The sequence below is a fragment of the Mustela nivalis genome (genome assembly GCF_964662115.1).
Source record: "Mustela nivalis genome assembly, chromosome: Y".
In the NCBI taxonomy this organism is placed as follows: Eukaryota; Metazoa; Chordata; class Mammalia; order Carnivora; family Mustelidae; genus Mustela; species Mustela nivalis.
In genome coordinates, this window is record NC_139041.1 from 33436126 (window position 1) to 33456581 (window position 20456).

The 20456-nt window shown below is 48.8% G+C and overlaps 1 protein-coding gene across 8 annotated transcripts in view; it reads left to right on the forward strand.

The window, feature by feature from the left end:
* The first annotated feature begins 216 nt into the window (after positions 1 to 216).
* The window catches only part of LOC309856922 (neuroligin-4, X-linked), a 304846-nt gene continuing 284606 nt past the window's right edge, over positions 217 to 20456 (forward strand). For 2 of the 8 annotated variants that reach the window (XM_082718712.1, XM_082718719.1), the window contains exons 1-2: positions 217 to 769; positions 1590 to 1702. The gene's annotated coding sequence lies outside the window, so the exon portion shown is untranslated. The other 6 variants (XM_082718714.1, XM_082718713.1, XM_082718715.1 and 3 more) reach the window with 6 other exon arrangements.

Below are 20456 nucleotides of genomic sequence, written 5' to 3' on the forward strand. Positions count from 1 at the left end.
ATACTGTTGCTTCCAGCGTAACCACACCACCACCCTGTTACAGTAACATATTCGTCAGCCCAACCGCAGGGCTCCTCTCTGCCAGCCTTCTTGCGGTGCAAACCCTCCAAGAGTTAAAGATGTTTGCAAATACTGTAGCGTGTTTGGGGTGGAGGAGGGCAGAACCAACCCCGGCGGCAGCCAGCTTTGTTCCGCGCCCCAGTGGCATGGTGGCCCCGCGTGACGCGCTCACCTGTTTCGCCACCCTGGCCCCGGGGATCTCTGTTACAGCTGGTTTGCACTGGGATTAGCTGCTCTTTGCATTGGCTTGTAGCGGTGGATGTGGTTTCTGTAGTGATGGGACCCAGTGCGGAGATCCATTGGCTGCTGCCTTTGTAAAATTCATTCAGTTTGGTCCAATAGCAGAGGGGGATCGGGGAGACATCAGGAGCTCTCTCGCCAGTCTCCCCTCTCCCTGGCAGACCCGTCTCTGTCTCTCCGCACAGAGCTCTCATTCAGACCCCGCTCTGCCCTTCCTGCTCTCACTGGGTGGCTTTTTCCTCCTCTTTGGGGCCGAAACAACGAATTTCCTCCCAACGGCCGCGGCGGTGGTCCCCACATTCCTCTGGAGGAGCAGATCTAGGGAAGGGGAGGGGGTGGATTGGAAAAAGCCCAGACTCCCGGACTCAACACAGCCTTCCCGAATCCTGCCCTCCGTCAGGGTTCCCTAGAAAAATCTGGATGTGTGGAAAACAGCCGTTCCTGCCAACGCAGCCCTTCCGCGACTAAGGTAGGTGCCGGGTTAAGATGGGTCTCTGGGTTATGGATGCATTTTCCAAGCCTTTTCAACACTGGGACGTGCGTGTGCGCCCCAGCCAGAGCCTCCCCAAAGGCGCTCGAGTTCCACTTCCTCCAGGCCTTTTCTTTCATTTTATTTTGGAAATTCGGACAAGACTTGCGCCCATCTGCCGCTCCATTTCTTCGGTGTGGGTGGGAGTGTGGACGGATATGTGGGGCTGGTCCCGTGCCAGCTTCATGCACAGATCCACACTAACATTGCATTTTTAATTTTTTTTTTTTTCCTTTTGACTTAAAAAAAAAAAAAAATTGAGACCCCCCCCCCCCTCCCCGGGGTTTGGAAGTATTTTGCTGCAATCAGCTCTTTGAACGGCCCTGGGGCCGTGTGTGATGTGTTTACAAAGTAGCGCTGTCTTACATACGAATAAACAGAAGAGTGTGGCGGGGAGAGGAGGAAAAAAAAAAATTATCTGCAGTAGAGGGAGAGCTCGAGCAAAGCGTCAGTTCTCTGCAAACCGGGACTGGAGATAAAGACAGGGCTACTTCTGGAGACTGTGAGCCGCCACGAGCTTTTTTGGCTTTTTTTTTTTTTTTTTTTCCTCCCTTTTCTCTCTCTCTCTCCCCTCCCCACCCCCCTTCCTCCTTCTTCTTTAAGAAAACTGTCAGCTACCAGCTCCCAAGCGGCTTTCTTTTGCGGGGGGCGGGGGGGGGGGGTTAACCAGAGAGGGAAAAAAGGAAAACAGGCTTGGCCGAGGTTGCATTAAGCGATTTTTTTTTTTTTTTTCCTCCATCCTCTGCCGGCCTCGTCGAAGATGACGGCTGATGTGATACACGAAATAACGCACGTGATTGATTAGGACCTGGCTGGGCTTTGCTGGGGAGCGACCCGGGCGCGCCGGAGACCCCGAGTGGAAGCCCAATGACGGTATCTTCGAGCGGGTTCTGCAAAGCCGGGGAGCGGGCTCCAGGCCCCCCTTTTCCCGTGCGTGTGGGTAGGGGGGAGGCAGGCGGCGGAACGGTGGTGGTTGGGGGGGGGGGGTTGGTGGCGGCGGTGTTTTGCAGCTTCGGGAGCCTTTGGGTCTGGCCTGGACCTTTTCGGGGGGCGCGCAGCTGCCTGGCGAGCAGCATCCCCGCGCCGCCTGCGTGTCTGCAGGACCACAAAAGTTGGTCGCTGCGGGAACGGGCGCCCGGCGCCCTAGCTGGGTCTCCGGGGGATGCCGACCCCAAGTCGCTGCCCACAGAGAAACCGGCTCCCGGGAGCAGAGCTCGCGGGGCGCACGGCCGGCCGGTCCCCTGGCCTGCGCTGGAGGTAGGGGTCTGGAGGTAGGAGTCGCTTCCTATATGTGCCCCCCACCCCTTGGCCTCGGGGAACCCAGCAGAAACCCCCATCCCAAGCTCTCCGCCGTCCCGCGCTACAAATTCCCTCCTGCCCCCCAACCCCCGGCTTCCGCGGCCGATGACTGCCCCCCCACCCCAATCCCGCGCGACTCGGCCTGGCCCCCCTCCCACTCCAGTGGGCAGAGGGGGTCGCGAAGATCCAGCTCCGGGATGCCCGAGGCGGGGGCGGGGGCACAGCGGGGAATGGGCGCCGGGCTGAGCGACCCCGGAGGCAGCCGGCGAACTTGAGTCCCGCCCCCTCCCCCAGGCCGCGGCGGCGCCCCTCCGCCTGCGCCCTCACCCGCGTGGCCCGACCTGCGGACGTGCGGGCGGGGGTGGGAAGGGGCGCCGTGTCGCGAGGCTGCAGATCCTGCGCCGGGGCAGGGGCGCGGGGCCGCGGGCAGGCGGGGGTGGGGGCAGGGCCCAGGTCCGCGGCCGCGCGGCCGACCCCTCGGCTGTCCCCTCCCCCGCCCGCTCTCCCGGACGCCCGCCGCCTCCCTGGGCGCGCTCGCCCGTCTGCCTGCTTGACGCCCCCCGTCTCCCCGCGCGCGCCTCCCACCCTGCCCGGGCTCCCTCGGCCCGGAGAGGGCGCGCGGGCTCCGAGTGCTGCGCGCGGGTCTCGCGGGCCGGCCCCGGGGTCCGCGCGCCGGGATCGGGGCCCCGTGCGGCGCGCAGCCCTGGGCCCGGGCGCAGCACTCCGGCGCCTGCTCGCCGCCAGACACAGCGCCCTTTCTTCCCGGGGCGGGGGCGGGGGCGGGGGCGCCCGGAGCCTCGCACCCCGGGCCCGCGGGACCACCTGGGAGCGCGCGTCCGGCCGGGAGGGCGCGGGGCACGGCCTCTGCGTCCTCCCGCCCTGCCCCAGCAAAGCCTCGCTGCCTTTATTTTATGCATTTTTTTTTTTTTTTTTTTTTTTTTTTTTTTTTTTGGCTGCGGCTGGTGCTCGCTCGGACTCCTTGTGCTCAACCGACCTGCAGGTGTGCGTCTGTGTATTGTCGGAGCCGCGGGGCTGGGGAGGGGGCGCCGGAGGCCGCATTGGGGTCCGGGAGGAGGGCATCTGCTGTGGGGGGGACGGCTCCTGCGGAGGGTCGCGGCCGCAGCTCGGGCCAGGCGCCGGGGGCGCGCGGAGCGCCCGAACCCGAGCGCGCCGGCGAGTGTGGGGCGAGCGGGCACCGCGGATCCCAGTCTTGCTTTTGGACCAACTTAGGAAATGTGGGGTGAGGGCTGCTGGGTGGGGGTTCTTAAACCTAGCAGGTGCTGTCCTTGCGAGCAGAATCCACAAGGTGGTAGTATGGATTCTGCTTGTGATTTGGCCACCCCCCCCCCCCAATTTGGTCAGTTGGGGAGGGGGGGGGACGGTTTTCTGTGCTCATATCCTATGCTTTGAGAAGGGGATCTCTGGCTTCGGCATCAAGGGCGCGTTGCCTGAACTGCCTTCTAGTGAGAGGTGGGGCGAGCGAGGGCCATGCCCAGAGTCAGCACTTAGCAAGATTTCATGGACGCAGACAAGGAGGAAAAAAAAAAGTTGAGGGAGACCTAGTTATCCTGATGCAGAATTTGCAGCCTGTGTGGGCGTTCCGCAGGGAACACACAGGGGCCGGCTGGAGCCCGAGTGGGGAGGTACGTCCTGCGGCCAGAAATTCAAGGTCCAGGGGAGAAAACAGATCCGACTTCCCGTCAGAACAAAGCCAACCTCCGCCGCTCACACGGCTCCACGGTGGGAAGAGACGTGCTCGCCGGCTTCCTCGAGGGTGGCAGAACGCAGAGAAATGAGCACATTGCACCGAAATCTGCACTTTTTGTGGGGGCGGTGGGGAAAGGGGGGGGGGGAGAGTGCAAAAGTATTACGTGCCTTGAGTTGTCTGTGGGAAGAGGTTAACAGGAAGCGTGAAAAAAAAAAAATCTCAGGATAGGTTTCCTTGTGTGCACGGAACACTAGAGAACACGTTAATAGCCCATGCTGGCATCCATCCCTTATTTCCAGAAGGAAAAAAAAAAAAAAAATCTAGATTTTGTATTTGTTTTTGTCCCCATATGGGAACATAAGAATTTCACCAGGGGGTAGGGAAGGCTCTGCAACTATGTATCTTTTTTTTTTTTTTCAGAGTAGACTTCCAGAATTGTGTTATCCAAGGAAATGCTATATATATATATGGCCATATATATATATGGCTGAAATGTATGGCATAAATTTGGAGCTATAACAGTTTTCAAGAGTATCATTTTGGCGTGGAGGAAAATGATCAGGACCAGTTGTAGCAAGTGGAAAATTACTTCATCAGTTTAAATCCCTGAATTCAGATGAGAGACTTGTGTTCTTGGGGGGGGGGGGAACCCGGGATGATGTGGAGCAGGAACTGAATGATAATTGTATTTTCATAATAATAGCTGGGATCCGAGGCCGGCTTTAAGGTGTTTTGACCTGTTTTCCTGGGGTAAAGGAACGGTTGCTTTCCTTTGTATTTTTTTTTTTTTTCCTTCAACAAATATTGCTGAATGTACGTTTGGTCTTAAATGCTGCGGTCCAGCCGATTTTGAGCAAATCTAAGAATAGAAAAGATCCTTGGTACGTAACTGATTGCCCCAGGAGGTGCATAAGGCAGGTACAGAGCTGTTGCTAAATTTGCAAGTGAATGAACTTGAGGATTGTGGCAAGTTTTTTATGGGTGGGGGGGAGGCATGGAATGTGTAGACTAATGATAAGTATATGGCGGTTTCTCTTTCTTTCTGAACTTGGCCTTTTCATTTGGGTTCCTTTGTAGTAATTTGTGGAAAGCTTCTGGTCTCGGCTCAAGGGATAGCGTGCTTCCTGGCTAAGCCTGTTACGTTGCATTCAGAATGTGCAAGGGTCTTTTTCAGAACTCTTTAGAATATGGTCCCTCTTATGCCCCGACCACAGGGAGGGGAGAAAAAAAAAAAAAAAAAAAAAAGCCTGGCGATGGTTGTTACAAAAGTAAACATTCAAGTGCCTGGGAATCCGGCTTCTGTTAAAGAGTCTGTGGTTGGAAGTCCAGCTCCGTATTTGATAACACGGAGTACGTGGCTGAGTATGATGAGGACGGCAACTTGTTGATGGAATGTATCTCACTCCAATGACGTTTCAGGATAAACATATTTGACGTCCCTAAATCCTCAGCCGGCAGATAGGCTTTTCTGACTCAAGTATACTTAAATCCCAAACATGGGGGGAGCCGATTACAGTATGTGGATTTTAACTGTCAGGAACACTTTTTCTTTTCTTTTCTTTTTTTTTTTGGGTGTGGGGGGGGGAGCAGTATATAAACCACTCTGTGTTTCTTTCTATAAGGTTTTCCACGTTTACAATAGATGTTAGGTTCCCCAATGAGAAAAAATACGTTCAGGGATTCGATGAAACAAGTCGCATCGTTTTTATTTATTTATTTAATTTTTTGGGAGCACAGACGTCCTGTTCTCCTTCATTACGTTAAATAGTACTAATGATCTGAAGACAGGCTGTGCCCTCCGTGCGGTAACAACGGATTTCTGAGGCTCACCAGCTAGCAGTTCCCGACGCCATGGATGGCGTTTGCCCATTTAGGGGCCACCCCCCCCCCCCACGAATGTTTTCCCGATTTGTCATTTTTCTCTAAACAATCTACATGGGGCCTTTCCAAGCCTTCGCTGTTCTTTGCCGTGTGAGTGGTAGGATGGGCAGCCCTCCTTTTTCTCGGGGAGGATGGAGGAGCAGAAATGAGCAGGGCGCAGAAATCAAGGCCGTACAGGTTTGCCATTTCGCCGTGGCCTGCCTTTGCACAGACCTGTAGGCCAAGCTTTTCTCTCTGCAGTAGTTACAACTCAACAAAGGTAAAAGGCTCTTAAAATCACAACAATGGAAGCTTGCCCGCGGGGCACAGCCCGTTGGTCCAGGGCTCCCTTCAAAGTCCAGACACTTGAGTGTAGAGTTCCCTGGTCAGGGGTGTGCCTGCCTGAGCTCTGTGTGCCCGTGCAAACTGGCCAGTTTCCAGAATGGGCCTTGTATCTCGCCCAGCCCTCTCTTCCTCCCAGAAGGGATACCTTCAGGAAAACAAAGTGAACCCCAACGAACATAACCTACACAGTAACATGAAGCTGTAGTGAACCGATTCCCGAGTGGAGAAAGCATCACCTTTGCATCATTTAGGGAGAAAACGAGGAAGCAGGAAGCCTTAAACCTCGTCGAAATCAGTCTCCAGGAGACAGATCTTTATGCGGGGTGGTGCTAACGAAATGGCTTGTGCTTTCCTAGGTGTGTGGAAATGTGTGGAAACAATCCAGTGTTTGGGTGCCTTTCTTTAAGATGAATGTTCTATAAATAGTGATTTGCTACAGGAACCGAGGGCTATTTTGGGAGGACAATGGGACCTTCTTGGTTCTGCCTGTTCGTGCTGCTGAGACTTCTGGTTCCGAAAGGCCAATTCCTCACGGCATGATGAGTTACCTGGGCCTGGAAGTTATCATCCTAGGTGCATGTTGAGATTTTAGGTTATTGGGGTAGGAACACAGGAGCTGAGTTCTGGCCTCTTTGCAAACTTTCCAGCGAACGGCACCGTGTTGCTAACACTGGGTCGGGGGTTGTGCTGCTCAAGTCTCACATTTGCTCATCTGGCTTAGCTAAGAGATGACGCTCATTAATTCCTAAAGCCCCTTTCTCGGTCTCCCAAGCCCCCTGACAAGCACCATTGCCCTCTATGAATCTTGGAATTTGAGTAAGTTACACACCGGCCAGCATTAGCTGCTCCCCTAGGCTCCATTACCCTTTTTCGTTTCTGTTGGTTGTGCCCCCCCCCCCCATTGTGCCCCCTCCCCTGCCCCCACTGTGTCCCTGCCACCGGGGAAGAGCAAAGGATACAAAGATTGCAAATTTTTGCAAAGTGCCCCCTCTTTGAAGCGTGCACCTTGGCCTGCTCTTTTTGGACCATAAAAACAAACGACTTGGTGAGTTTGACGTCACATTCCTTGCTGGGGTTTTGGACCCTTGAAACAAAGAACCACGGGTACTGACCCTGAGTGGCGCTGACTGGAAACCGCACTGAGAAGGCTGAGGCTTCTTTTTTGCAAAGTGTGGCAAAGGTCTCTTGCTCTGTTCCCATCGTCCTGATGGGATTTGCTCTCAGGGTCGCTTTCCTTGTTTCGCATTTCAGCATCACCGAGGCTTGGTTCAGAGCTGGGGCAGGGACCAGGGTTGCCTTCCTTGGCTGGTCTGCGACACGGAATGGGTATTGCTCTCAGAAACCTTGGGGAGGGTTTCTCACCTGCTTTTCTAAGTCAGTCAGTAATGCCCTTGTGGGCTAAAGGAATGTGGTAATGATTGAAACGTGTGTGTTTACCAACACACAGATGCCCAGATGCACAAATGTAGCCAAGGCCCGTTTTCCTTTCTTTCTTTTTTTTTTTTTTAAACTTATTTATTTGAAACACAGAGGCAGAGAGGGAGAAGGAAGCAGATTCCCCACTGAGCAGGGAGCTTGATGGCCTGGGGGGCTCCATCCCAGGACCCTGAGATCATGACCTGAGCTGAAGGCAGATGCTTAACCCACTGAGCCCCTCAGGTGCCCCAACTACGAGCTGTTCTTGCATAAAATAATGTTATTTGCAAACTATATCTAGAAACCTTGCATTATTTAGCTCGCCGAATTCTATGTAAATACGTATACTATTACTAGGGTTTAAGATTACATTTATATGCACTCCTAATTGTCCTTGTGTGTTATTCATTTATAAACTTGTTTTTCCATGCAATTTAGGTAATTGATGGAGAAAGCTTTCATCATTTAAACTTGGTCTATCTCGCAGTTCATTGAAAGGCTTTTATACATCTCTGCTTTAGCTTTTAGATATCTCGATGAATGAATTCATTTTAGATACATATATACACACAATTATGTATTGTATAGTTTTTTGGTAAATATACAGCCTACAGGATAAATGACTGTATCAAAAATACTGTAAGCATTAAACATCAAAAGTACCATACACATAGAGTACATTGGTAGATCTAGGGTGATAGACAGGCCTGCATTTTCCAGAAGAAAGTATTGTCTGTGGCGAGTGCATTTGCACGCTGGTCTCCAGTATCGACGGAGAAGGGTGCACAGAAACTACAGCTTGGGAAATCTGTTACCCACACGTGATGGCAAGCACATTGTAGTACTCACGGAAATGCAATGGATTCGCATTTCGTGTGCTTTTGTGAACTGCTTGGGACTTCTTCTGTCTGTGGGACCATGTGGCTAGCCATGGATCTTACCTGCCTGGGTGCATAGGCAACTTGTGCTCTTCTCCAAAAACACTGACCACCTGAAACTACTTGTGTGTCAATGATACTCCAAAAAAGAAAAAAGAAAAGAATAAAAGCATACCATACAAAAAGGGTGGAGACCATCTGATGGTATGGTGGCCACGGCTCTCGTCTGTGGAGCCCTCTGCCCACCGTGTGATGGGTTCTGTTGACTCACTGTCTTGGTGGCTTGGGTCAACATGATAAACCAATATGGTGCCCTCAGGAGGGGAGCTCCTTGGCCCTGGCAGGAAAGAAATCGCATGACTGAGGTTATTTCTGTGTTTTTCTGGAAACTAGCTTCTTTCTGCACTAGAGCTCTGGTCTTTGGGTTTGCTCCTCCCCTCTTCCCTGGAGCTCTTTGGTGGAACGTGTTCTATGGGCCAGTTGCAGGCTAGGGCAGATGTTCAGGGCTGGTAGTAAAGAGATGGGTTTGGAATATGCCAGAACTCTCCGATGTGCTCATAAGAACGTGGTTAAGGTCTTTGGCTCATGCATGTGTCACCCCTCCTGTTTGGGGTGTGTAGCATGGGTTCTGCCTTTCTTTCTTTGCCTTCCCTTTGCTTCTGAGCTGTCTCCCGATTTGGGGGAGTGATGTGGTCTCATGGCTCCTTACCAGGCTGAAGGAATCAGAGACGTAACTAGATAAGATGCAGAGATTCCCCTCGTCAGGAGACGGTAGCAAATCACAACCGCAAAGAGCTCCCACGAGGATCTGAAAGAAATCTTCACAGGCCATATGTGTGTGGCTGGTTCTCTTTCTCAAAGCTGTCAAACCCCATATTTGTAAAACACTGGTTTTCGTTTCGGCAAACCTGTGAGTAAATACAGGCATAAAGCTGATGACTTGGACTCTGTTAAGAAGGGTGCGCCCCCGAGACGCTTTTGGGTGTGCTTGTTGCGCGAGCCCTAGGTGGTGGACGTGTTCTCGCCCATCCCAGCCGTTTCCTGGGGGTCCTTATGAAAATCCACACGAGGCAATAGTAAGCTCGGTCAGCGGACCCAAAATGTGACCAGTGCCAGGAATCCCACTGTCCCTGAGCCTCAGAGATTGAAAAATCACAGATAGTCATCTCATACTTGGCCACCTTGGTAGAAACTCTCTCTCTCTCTCTCTTTTTTTTTTCAAGATTTTATTTATTGGACAGACTGAGATCCCAAGTAGGCAGAGAGGCAGGCAGAGAGAGAGAGGGGAAAGCAGAGAATCCAATAGGGGCTCAATCCCAGGACCCTGAGATCATGACCTCAGGTGAAGGCAGAGGCTTTAAACCACAGAGCCATCCAGGTGCCCCCATCAGTAGACTGTCTTTTATCCATGACGTTTATCCATCTTCTGGCTTCACGCACCAACCTCAATAGGGCATGCCACTCGGATGGCCGAGCTGGAGATTCTTGTATATGACGTCCAGGAGAGAGGTTTTATTATTATTATTATTATTATTATTTTATTTTTTTTTATTTTATTTTTTCTGGTGGCAATTCTCTCAAATATCATACAAAAGTGCTACCCACGGATGGGAAGAGCTCCAAATCCGAGACTCTTTCCTGAGGAGGATCCCAGTTCCACCCAGTTTGGAGAACCTTGCCTGTCCTACCCGACTCTAGGATGTTACTCTGCAGACAGGCCAGTAAAGGACTCCAGCAGCCTCCCACGAATGGAGTCAGGGACGTGACAGATAATTCGACATTCTTCATAATGAGTGTTATCCAAATTACATAACGATCATCATGGAATTGTTCTGAGAATCCTTATACTATATATATATATGTGTGTGTGTGTGTGTGTGTGTGTGTGTGTATATCTATCTATCTCTCTCTCTCTCTCTCTATATATATATATATATATATATATATATATTAAGATTTTATTTATTCATTTGACAGAGACAGAGGTCACAAGTAGGCAGAGGCAGGCAGAGAGAGAGGGGGAAGCAGGCTCCCCATTGAGCAGAGAGCCCGATGCGGGGCTCGATCCCAGGACCCTGAGATCATGACCTGAGCTGAAGGCAGAGGCTTTAACCCACGGAGCCACCCAGGCGCCCCAATATTTTACCGACAGATGAGCCAATGGAACTGAGAGAGAGTGAGATTTTGGAGAGTGGTTCCCTTGCTAGGGTAATCTGCAGGAATCAACTGGGTATTTTTTTCCTCCCTATTACGTTTATTTATTCAATATCTGTTGAAGGCTAAGAAGTAGCCATACAAAGAAGACCCCATTGCTTATTTTTTGTTTATTATCCACGTGACCATCTGTACAACAATGCCATTTTGCCCTTCAATCATCGATATTCAAGAAAAAACGTTGTGCGGTGGGTAGAAACAGTAAAACGTGAATGACAGTCTTATGATTAGGAACAAAAACGTTTTATGTCAGCATCTCTCTTCCTGTGTGTGTGTGTGTGTGTGTGTGTGTCTGTGAATGTTTTTATGGGTTTCATCTCTCACGTCCTATGTTCCCTGTTAAGGAAAACAATGGCTTAATTCAGTGCTGATCAATGTGCCTTAAATAATGGCTTCATTAAATAAATAAATTAAATACATAAATTAAATAAGTAATGGTTTAGTCCAATGCCGATAAGTAGTTCAAGGCCAAATTGCCAGGTCTGTAGAGCTTCGATGTTAGCAGTCAGGTTCATTTTTATAGTTTGCAGATGACAATGGCAACACTGGGACATTTTACCCGCTTGAACCAGGACAAAGTCCTAGAGGCGGACAGACAGCTGAAGATGTACCAGACAGGGTAGGGTGGCAACCTGAAGCCTTGGGGATAAGAAGCCTGGCCTAAGGGACACCAGGGGGACATATATATGTATGTATATAAAACCACTCACCTGTGAGCTCATTCTGTACAAAGAGCTCATACTGTTAGGATCCTACCACGGAGAATGATTGGGAATTCATGCCATTAGAGAACTAGAAGCAGTGAAAAGTAGACATTTGCAAAAACAAACATTAAAAAAAAAAAAAAACAAACAAACAAAAAGCAAATACCAAAAAATGCCCCCTAAGGCCAGCATCTTTCTTTGTGCTCAACTTGGGTCTCTTAGCCCAGATTTCAGGGAAAGCAGCTGAAACGGATCCCAGCAGGTTGTCTCGGGAGAAAATTGTTCTGTCCGAGGGGAAGGGTGAAGTCCACCCAGGAGGAAAGTCTGAGTTACATGGAAATTAAGTAATCGTTCAATGTTCAGGGGCGCCTGGGTGGCTGAGTCGGGGAAGCGTCCGCTGGAGTCCGGTTTCGGGGTCCTGGGATCGAACCCTCTGCTCATCGGGGACTCTGCTTCTGTTCTGCCTTCCCACTCCCGTGCACTCTCTCTCTCCAATAAATAAGTAAAAGATCTTTAAAAAATAGTTAAATGTGCAGAGAAATAAAGTATAGTAGTTTGTGCTCATCCCTGGGTTTGGGTCACCCCCCGGCTCCCTTATGAGGGTTCCCTGCAGGGAGGAAGCAGGTGCGTCTCCTGCTGACCTAGCTCCCTCCTGACCCACTATACCAGGCCACACAGCACCTGCAGGCCCCCTTCGCCTCCCCCTGTAGGCATCGAATCCTCTTACTGCAAGGGAGGGTGAGTACAGGGCAAAAAAGTGTCTTGAGAGGCAGACCACATTTGCATCACTTCTGTTGACTCTAGGATTACATCTGTTCTATTGTATCCGGAGTTCCTGGGACTGTCTTACTGCATCTAATTGAAAAAATGCAACGTGATCATGATCGTAGCAATGCGGGGCGGCTCTATGAGGAATCCGTACGATTTGCAATTGCATGTGCCCACGAGGAGGTCCTCAATCCGTATCCCCCACAGACGGGGCGGGGGGGGGTAACCTCTGGAGAGAGCAGGGATGCTAAAACAGTAGAGCCGAAAGTGGGAGCAACCTGAATTTGTTAGAGCTTACAGCAAGCCAACTTCAGTGAAAGGAGGGCTCGGTGGGTGGATTGTAGACTGTGCAAAAACAGCCAACAAGGTTATTATGAAACAACAAGACGGGGAGCACCTGGGTGGCTCCATTGAGCATCTGACATTTTGGTTTTGGCTCAAATTGTGAACCCAGAGTCGAGAGATTGAGCCTTGCCTTGGGCTCTGGACTCACTCTGGAGCCTGCTTCAAAATCTGTCCCCCTCTCTCTCCCTCTCCAATCAATAAATAGAATCCTAAAGAAAAAAAAACAAAAAAACAAACAAACAAAACCCAACCTTCCCCCAAAAGCCCACACAAAAACCCTTAAGAAACAAAATCAGAAGTTCCTCGTGATGCATAATGTTGGAAAAACACCATCTCAGCAAAACACTCTTGACCGCGTGGGTTCCTAGTAGAAATCCAACCGTAGCGCATCCTGAAGAGGAAACGGTCATGTCCTACCTCACTTAGACTTTGGGCAAAGGTGTTGTACGAGGTTTCAGTCTGCCATGAGCGTTTCACGGATCACGTCCACCAGCTCACGCCGTAATTCTGTTGCTTCAGGGTTTCCTTGCGTGAATGACGAGAAAGACATATTGTCATATACCAAGTTTACACCAACTTGCATAAATCAACTTGTGTCTTAATTTCACAATAGAATGTCTCTGCATGTTGAATCCGGTCACGTCCAAATACACAAGAAATTGTTTAGTTTTTTTTTTTTTTTTTAATTTATTTATTTGAGGGGAGCGGCCAAGGGAGTGGGAAAAACAGGCTCCCCGTTGAGCAGAGAGCCCGATGCGGGACTCGATCCCAGGACTCTGAGATCATGACCTGAGCCAAAGACAGGTGCTTAATGGACTGAGCCACCCAGGTGTCCAGAAATTGTTTACTTCCATGAGTGCCTCGCATATGTACTGATATATAAATATTTATACAGACACACACACATATGTATATATATTTTTATCTTTATTTTATATATAATTTATATATTATATATAAATATATATTATATAAATATATAAATATATGGCATTTTATGTTGGTTTTACCTATATAAAATATACATAACATGCATACATGTACATAAATAACCTACATGTATACTGACACTTTATATATTTATGTATCTTATTTATAGACATTTTTCTATTTTCTTAATCTTATGTATATTTTATATTATATATAAATATATAAATACCAGCATACATATGTAAATTCATAAATATACATCAGCATATATAATTTATATGTCTATATAATTTAAGTAATACATTTTGTAAATACTCATCTCTATTTCCTTAAGTGTATGGTTTATTTTTTTTTATTGGGAAACCTGTCTTTCTGAAGATTTTTAGTGTATGTGCTGCCAAAGCGAGCGGGTTCTGAAGATTTTTAAAAACCATTTATTCATGTGAGAGAGAGCACGAGCAGGGGGAGGAAAGGAGGGAGAAGCTGACAGCTCACTGAGCAGGGAGCTTGATGCGGGGCTCGATCCCAGGATCCTGAGATCATGACCTGAGCCAAAGGCAGAGGCTTCACCCACTGAGCCCCCCAGGCGTCCCCGGATTTGTAAAAAGACAAAAAGTACCTGCTTTCGGTAATACTGTAACAGGCTCAGTAAAACCTGAAACATATTGGTTACACTGACTAATTGGATTGTTACAACTTTGTTGCTCCATCTTTCCAAGAGCTCCCTGGACCTTTTCTGTCTTGCAACTGTAACTTATGCAGCACCTGGGAGGCTCAGTGGGCCTCTGCCTTCCGCTCAGGTCATGGTCTCAGGGTCCTGGGATCGAGCCCCGCATCCTGCTCTCTGCTCCGTGGGGAACCTGCTCCCCCCCCACCTTCTCTCTCTCTGCCTGCCTCTCTGCCTGCTTGTCATCTCTATCAAATAAATAAACAAAATCTTAAAAATGTAACTAAGAAGGGGATGCAGGTTGCAATCCTGTATTTAAGCATCGTCTGCCTCCCCCTGCCCCCCAAGTATGCTGCTTCATTCAGAGGAAACCCAGCCCAGCCTGCCCACCTGCGGGGGCCTGATGACATTCCCAGAGCGAAGCATGGAGCCCTGGGCTGTTTTGTGTCACTTCCCCGGGGCATCCCTGGGTCGGCAGGGGTTGAAACTTGTCGGCAGTTGAGTTGTCCATGGTCTTGGCTCCCTCTGGTTTCTCTTCAACCGTGCGGGTTGGCAGCTTCCCCCTCGAGGAAGGACCCTGTAAACTGCATGTGTCCCTAATGGTGTTAGCAGCCCGCCTGTGCTGGGTGGTGCACGGGGCTCGTCCTGGCGCTGGCTGCTCCTGGGTCCTCACCTGAGCAGCTCACAAATGGGACCCAGCTGCTTCCCCTCCTTCCTTCTCTCCTCCTCCTCCACTCCGAGAGCCTCCCCGACCTGCCTTGTGGGACGCACCGGCCTCTCTGGAATGCAGGACCGCGTTCAGGTCGACACTATGTAAGCTTCGTTGGCTATTTCAGTTTTACGTGTTACAATTTTTGGAGGGTCTGGACCACATGGTGCCAGGATTCTAGAAGAGTATAGGTTTATACCGACCTTCTGTTGGGGGAATCCAAAAATCCGGCTGACTGGTGATTCAACTGATGATGACACTGAGGATTAAATTACCTGTATCCCGTGCAGCCTACAGTTTGTTGGGCTCTTCATGACGGTATGAGGCAGGAATTCAGAATCACAGGTTGCGAGGACTCGTCAGAAACCGCACAAACGTTCGTATGGCTTCATTTACGTGGAAAGAAACCCAGTCACACGGAGCTCCTGTGATTTTTCCCGGACGGCTCACAGCCGGTCAGTCCTATTTATTATATTTTATTTAAAGATTTTGTTTATTGGGGAGAGCGCCTGAGTGGAGGGGCGGGGCAGGGGGAGAAGCAGACGCCTTGTTGAGCCACGAGAGGAAAGTAGAGCTGGATCCCAAGACCCCAATATCATGACCTGAGCTGGAGGCAGACGCTTAACGAGACCGTCACCGACCCAGCCACCCAGGTGCTTCTGCTCAGTACTTAAAACAAAACAAAACAAAACAAAACAAAAAACCCCCAAAAACACTGATACAAAAGGAAGGTGAAAACTAGACGGGCTAGAGGCTACGTACATACATACACAGGCATAGCACCAAGCACACGAGATCAGTTCCGAAACTACTTTTTTCTTTGCAGAAATTTCACAAGGTGAATGATTTTGCGGAAAGACTCTAGGGGAGATCTTCAGCTCGGGGGGAGACAGGGGAGGCAGAACAGGACCCCTGGTCCGCAGGGCCTGGTCTATGCATGTTCTGTCTTTGCAGGTTTCCCTGGTGATGACTTGGGGAAAACCTTTTTTTTTTTTTTTTTTAAAGTTGCCCTATGATTAACATACAATGTTATCTTAGTTTCCGGGGTATGCTATTGATTCGAAATGCTGTGTATGACTGACTCTCCCTGCGGGAAGTTTAGTGACCTATGTCACGTTTTTCCAATGTAATTGACTCTCTTTCCTGGGCTGTAGGTTTCATCCCGGTAATTTCTTTTATTTTTTTTTCCCCCCTCGTGATTTCTTTTTATAACCAAGGCGGTGCCCCTCTGAATCCCCTTCACCTGCTTCTGCCATCCCCGCACGGCACTCCCTCTGGAGACCCGCAGTTCTCTGGATTGGAGACATTTTTTTTTTTTTTTTTTTTTTTTTTGTAGGAAATTATGCTCCGTGAAGTAAGTCAAACCCAGAAAGACAAATACCATATGATTTCACTTCTATGTGAAATCACAAAAACAACAACAACAACAAAAAAAAGCAAACAACCCCGAAACAGATGAACAAACAAAAGACAGACTCTTCAAGGCAGGGAAATCTGTAGGTCGAGGACATTCATCCAGATCGGAGGGGAAGCCAACGTCAGCTTTAAGAATGGTTGACTTAGGGGCGCCTGGGTGGCTCAGTGGGTTAAAGCCTCTGCCTTCTGCTCAGGTTATGATCCCAGGGGCCTGGGATCGAGTCCCCACGTCGGGCTCTCTGCTCCGTGGGGAGCCTGCTTCCTCCTCTCTCTCTGCCTGCCTCTCTGCCTACTTGTGATCTCTCTGTCAAATAAATAAAATCTTAAAAAAAAAAAAAAAGAAGAACAGCTCACTTAGACACTGTGACTTGTGTGGGACAGTGCCCTGCCCTGTGACCTAAGCTCGAGAGCTGGGAACTTCGGGGAGGGCGCAGTGCTTCTGTCCCACACTCTCACAATTTCCCCCACGATGCCTTAATACAAAAAGCGCTTGAAATGGGTCCATTCTTATTTAAGTGAGACACATTTTAGAACTAGAACTTTGTTACTATTGCTGGGATACATCGGAGCTTTGATTCCTGATAAAACCAGGAGCTGATGATTCCAGGGCGAGGAGAGTTTTCGCAATAGGAAGGTAGCAGAACCCCTTTCCCAACCCTGGGCTGATTCTTACATGCTTATCATTGTACAAAATATAACCCCCCCTTTTTTCCCCTTTAGGACATTTTTGCAATACAATTGCAAACAACTTTGCACATTGCAAATGCAATTTTGCAATTTGCAAACTTCTGCAAATTGCAAATACAATTTTGCAAACAGCGTTTGCAATTGTTTTCACTTTTAGAAGTAAGCTCTAAGGGAGTTCTAGATTTACAAAACCCCATGTGAGGGGCTTACAGAGTGCCTGTTTATCTGGACCAAGTTAGCACACTGCATCGCCTTGGGACGTCCGTCCTGAACAAGGAGCCCGCACCCGCCCATTACCGATAACCAGACCCCAGACTTTACTGCTATTTCACCTGTTTTTACCTACGGCTCCCTTTCCGTTCTGCAATCCGCTCCTGGGAACCACCTTGCAGATGCTTCCCTCATGTGTCCCATAATCTCGGCCTCTTGCTCTCGGAGACCTTGTCTTTCACGACCGTCGTCTTTGTGCGGTGTGCATGTAGAACGTCCCCTCATTCGGGTCTGTCTGACGTGAGAGGGTCTTGTGTGTTTGGGGTTGGGGGCCAGGTTGTGCAAAGAGGAATGGTCTTTATCACTCCGTCAAGGGTGTGTACGATGTACGTGAGTTTCCCGGTTCACGTTGACCCCCATCGTCCTGCTGACGTAGGAGTGCGTTGCCGGGTTCCTCCGCTGAGAAGTCTCCTGACCCCTCACCTTTCCATCCTCTGTGCTTTCCAAGCAAGTTGCTTAAAGTCCATGCAAGGAGGGGAGCACGGAGAATTCGGCTGTATGGCTTGGGTGCTGGACTTCCCCACCTCAGTGACGGACATTGCGTCTCGGAGGACGATTTCCTGCGTCCACCTAATTCTTCCATCATCCGTTTTCGTCATTATGGACACACAGATATTTTGTACATCCTTGAAGGACCACATGGCAGTATCTCCTAATACTTTGTTCATGCTTCTCTCCTTTTGTTCCTTCTGTTGTTTCGCTGCCGTGGTTCGGACCCCGGGAAGTCTTTGCATTTTGATGACTCCCAAATGCAAATGCTGAGACTGTGTTCTAGAGCATCTCGTGGAGATGGGTTGGATGGAGATGGAGGGCGGAAGCGAGGGGGCACCTAATGTGTCTTTGATGTTCCACTCAGAGTCTCGCTTGTGTTGGTCAGCTCGGCCTGCCCCCTCGCTGGTCCCCGGGCTGTTCAGCTCATCGAAATGCCACCTTCCTACAGAAAACCTCAGTGGACCAGCCACGGAGGTGCACAATATCTTTGACAGAGTTTCCTTGCATTCGCTTGCAACCTTCTCCTGCAGGAAACGCTTGAGGGTGACGTGGGCACCGTTCCTTCCCGCACCCCCCTCTAGCGTTTTCTGACAGACACGCATGAAACTGCAGGAATGTGCTGCTGCCCAGAGACCTCCAGGGCTGACCCACGGAGTTTACATTTTGTCCTGCTGGCTGCGTGGCCACGTGCTTCTGTTGGCCGTGATCCATACTTTAAAAAGCAACCTCGTTCTCTCAACCCGTGATGTGGGTTTTGATATAAAAGTACATCATAGGAAGCAGAGAGGCAGGCAGAGAGAGAGAGAGAGGGAAGCAGGCTCTCCACTGAGGAGAGACCCCGGTGCGGGGCTCGATCCCAGGACCCTGAGATCATGACCTGAGCCAAAGGCAGACGTGCAAGAGACTGAGCCACCCAGGTGCCCCTGAAGGAGATTTTGAAGGACAGTGCATTTTTCCTTATAGGGCAGGAATGAGAAGTATTATAGGAAACAGAAGTTGTGGGTAACTGTATCACTTATCATCCCAAAGCCAGTGGTGAAACACCAAACCACCTGTATCCTTTCTGCAAATAATTTTCTGAATCTTTAAACATCCAGTGAGCATTGTCTATCGGTATCTTAATCAACAGCGTCTGTATGTGTTTATAAGTCCATGACTCTAGATCGACATTCATCTTTCATCGATGTATGATGTCTTGACTCATGACGATATATTGTATGTCTGTGATCTCCCAACTTGATACCATGTTTCTAACTCTGTCTACATCATACTGTTTCCATTTGTAGTACTGAAATTGTATCCACATTTCTATATACATCCACGTCTTTCTTTACATTGTATCTATCTGTATCTATGCCATTTTGAACTTTCTTTTTCTTTTTTTTTTTTTAAATTAACATATAATATATTTCTTGTTTCAGGGCTATAGGTCTGAAACAAATTCATCATCTTACACAAGTCACAGCATTCCCCGTAGCACGTACCCTCCCATCACCCCTCCCCCCCAGCAACCCTCAGTTTGTTTCCTGAGATTAAGAGTCTCTTACGCTTTGTTGTGCCATTTAGAACCTTACACGTCCCATAGTTTGGGAGCAAAAGCCACTTCAGGATTATTACAAATCTTCCTCATTATCATTATTATATATTTTTTTTACCTTGACGATAATAGGGGTCTGGTGTATTCTGTTGTGTGTATTTCTGCCTAGTGTTTTGATTTGTATACTGATTCGTATCCTCAAAAAAAATACTGAAAATCCTATTCTAGCCAGTTGAAATGTGACTGGATATTTTATTATAGAGGATTTCAAGACTGAGGAGTCATGAATCCCGTGGACCCATCACGTAGCTGGAGAAATAAGGATTGCATGGTCTGGTCTTTCGTATTTAACCTCATCTATTGCCCTATTCTCATGATGGCACCGTGACATTCATCTAAACACGTGTCCATATATTGCTATAAAGTATAAGACCCTTTAAAAAAATATATTGCTATAAAGTATAAGACCTTTTTTAAAAAGTGTTTTAAAAAATATATTTTATTTATTTATTTTTAAAATTTATTTATTTTTTTTCAATGAAACAGTATTCATTATTTTTGCACCACACCCAGTGCTCTATGCAATCTGTGCCCTCTATAATACCCACCACCTGGTTCCCCCAACCTCTCCCCCCCCACCTCTTCAAACCCCTCAGATTGTTTTTCAGAGTCCACAGTCTCTCATGGTTCACCTCCCCTTCCAATTTACCCCAACCCCCTTCTTTCTAACTCCCCATGTTCTCCATGCTATTTGTTATGCTCCACAAATCAGTGAAACCATATGATAATTGACTCTCTCTGCTTGACTCATTTCACTCAGCATCATCTCCTCCAGTCCCATCCATGTTGCTACAAAAGTTGGGGATTTATCCTTTCTGATGGAGGCATCATACTCCATAGTGTATATGGACCACATCTTCCTTATCCATTCGTCCGTTGAAGAGCATCTCGGTTCTTTCCACAGTTTGGCGACCGTGGCCATTGCTGCTATGAACATCGGGGTAGAGATGGCCCTTCTTTTCACTACATCTGTATCTTTGGGGTAAATTCCCAGTAGTGTAATGGCAGGGTCACAGGGAAGTTCTATTTTTAATTTCTTGAGGAATCTCCACACTGTTCTCCAAAGAGGCTGCACCAACTTGCATTCCCACCAACAGTGTGAGAGGGTTCCCCTTTCTCCACATCCTCTCCAATACTTGTTGTTTCCTGTCTTGTTAATTTTGGCCATTCTAAGTGGTGTAAGGTGGTATGTCAATGTGGTTTTCATTTGAATCTCCCTGATGGCTAGTGATGATGAACATTTTTTCATGTGTCTGATAGCCATTTGTATATAAGACCCTTTAAATATATATATATAGCTATAAGGTGTAAGACCCTTTAAA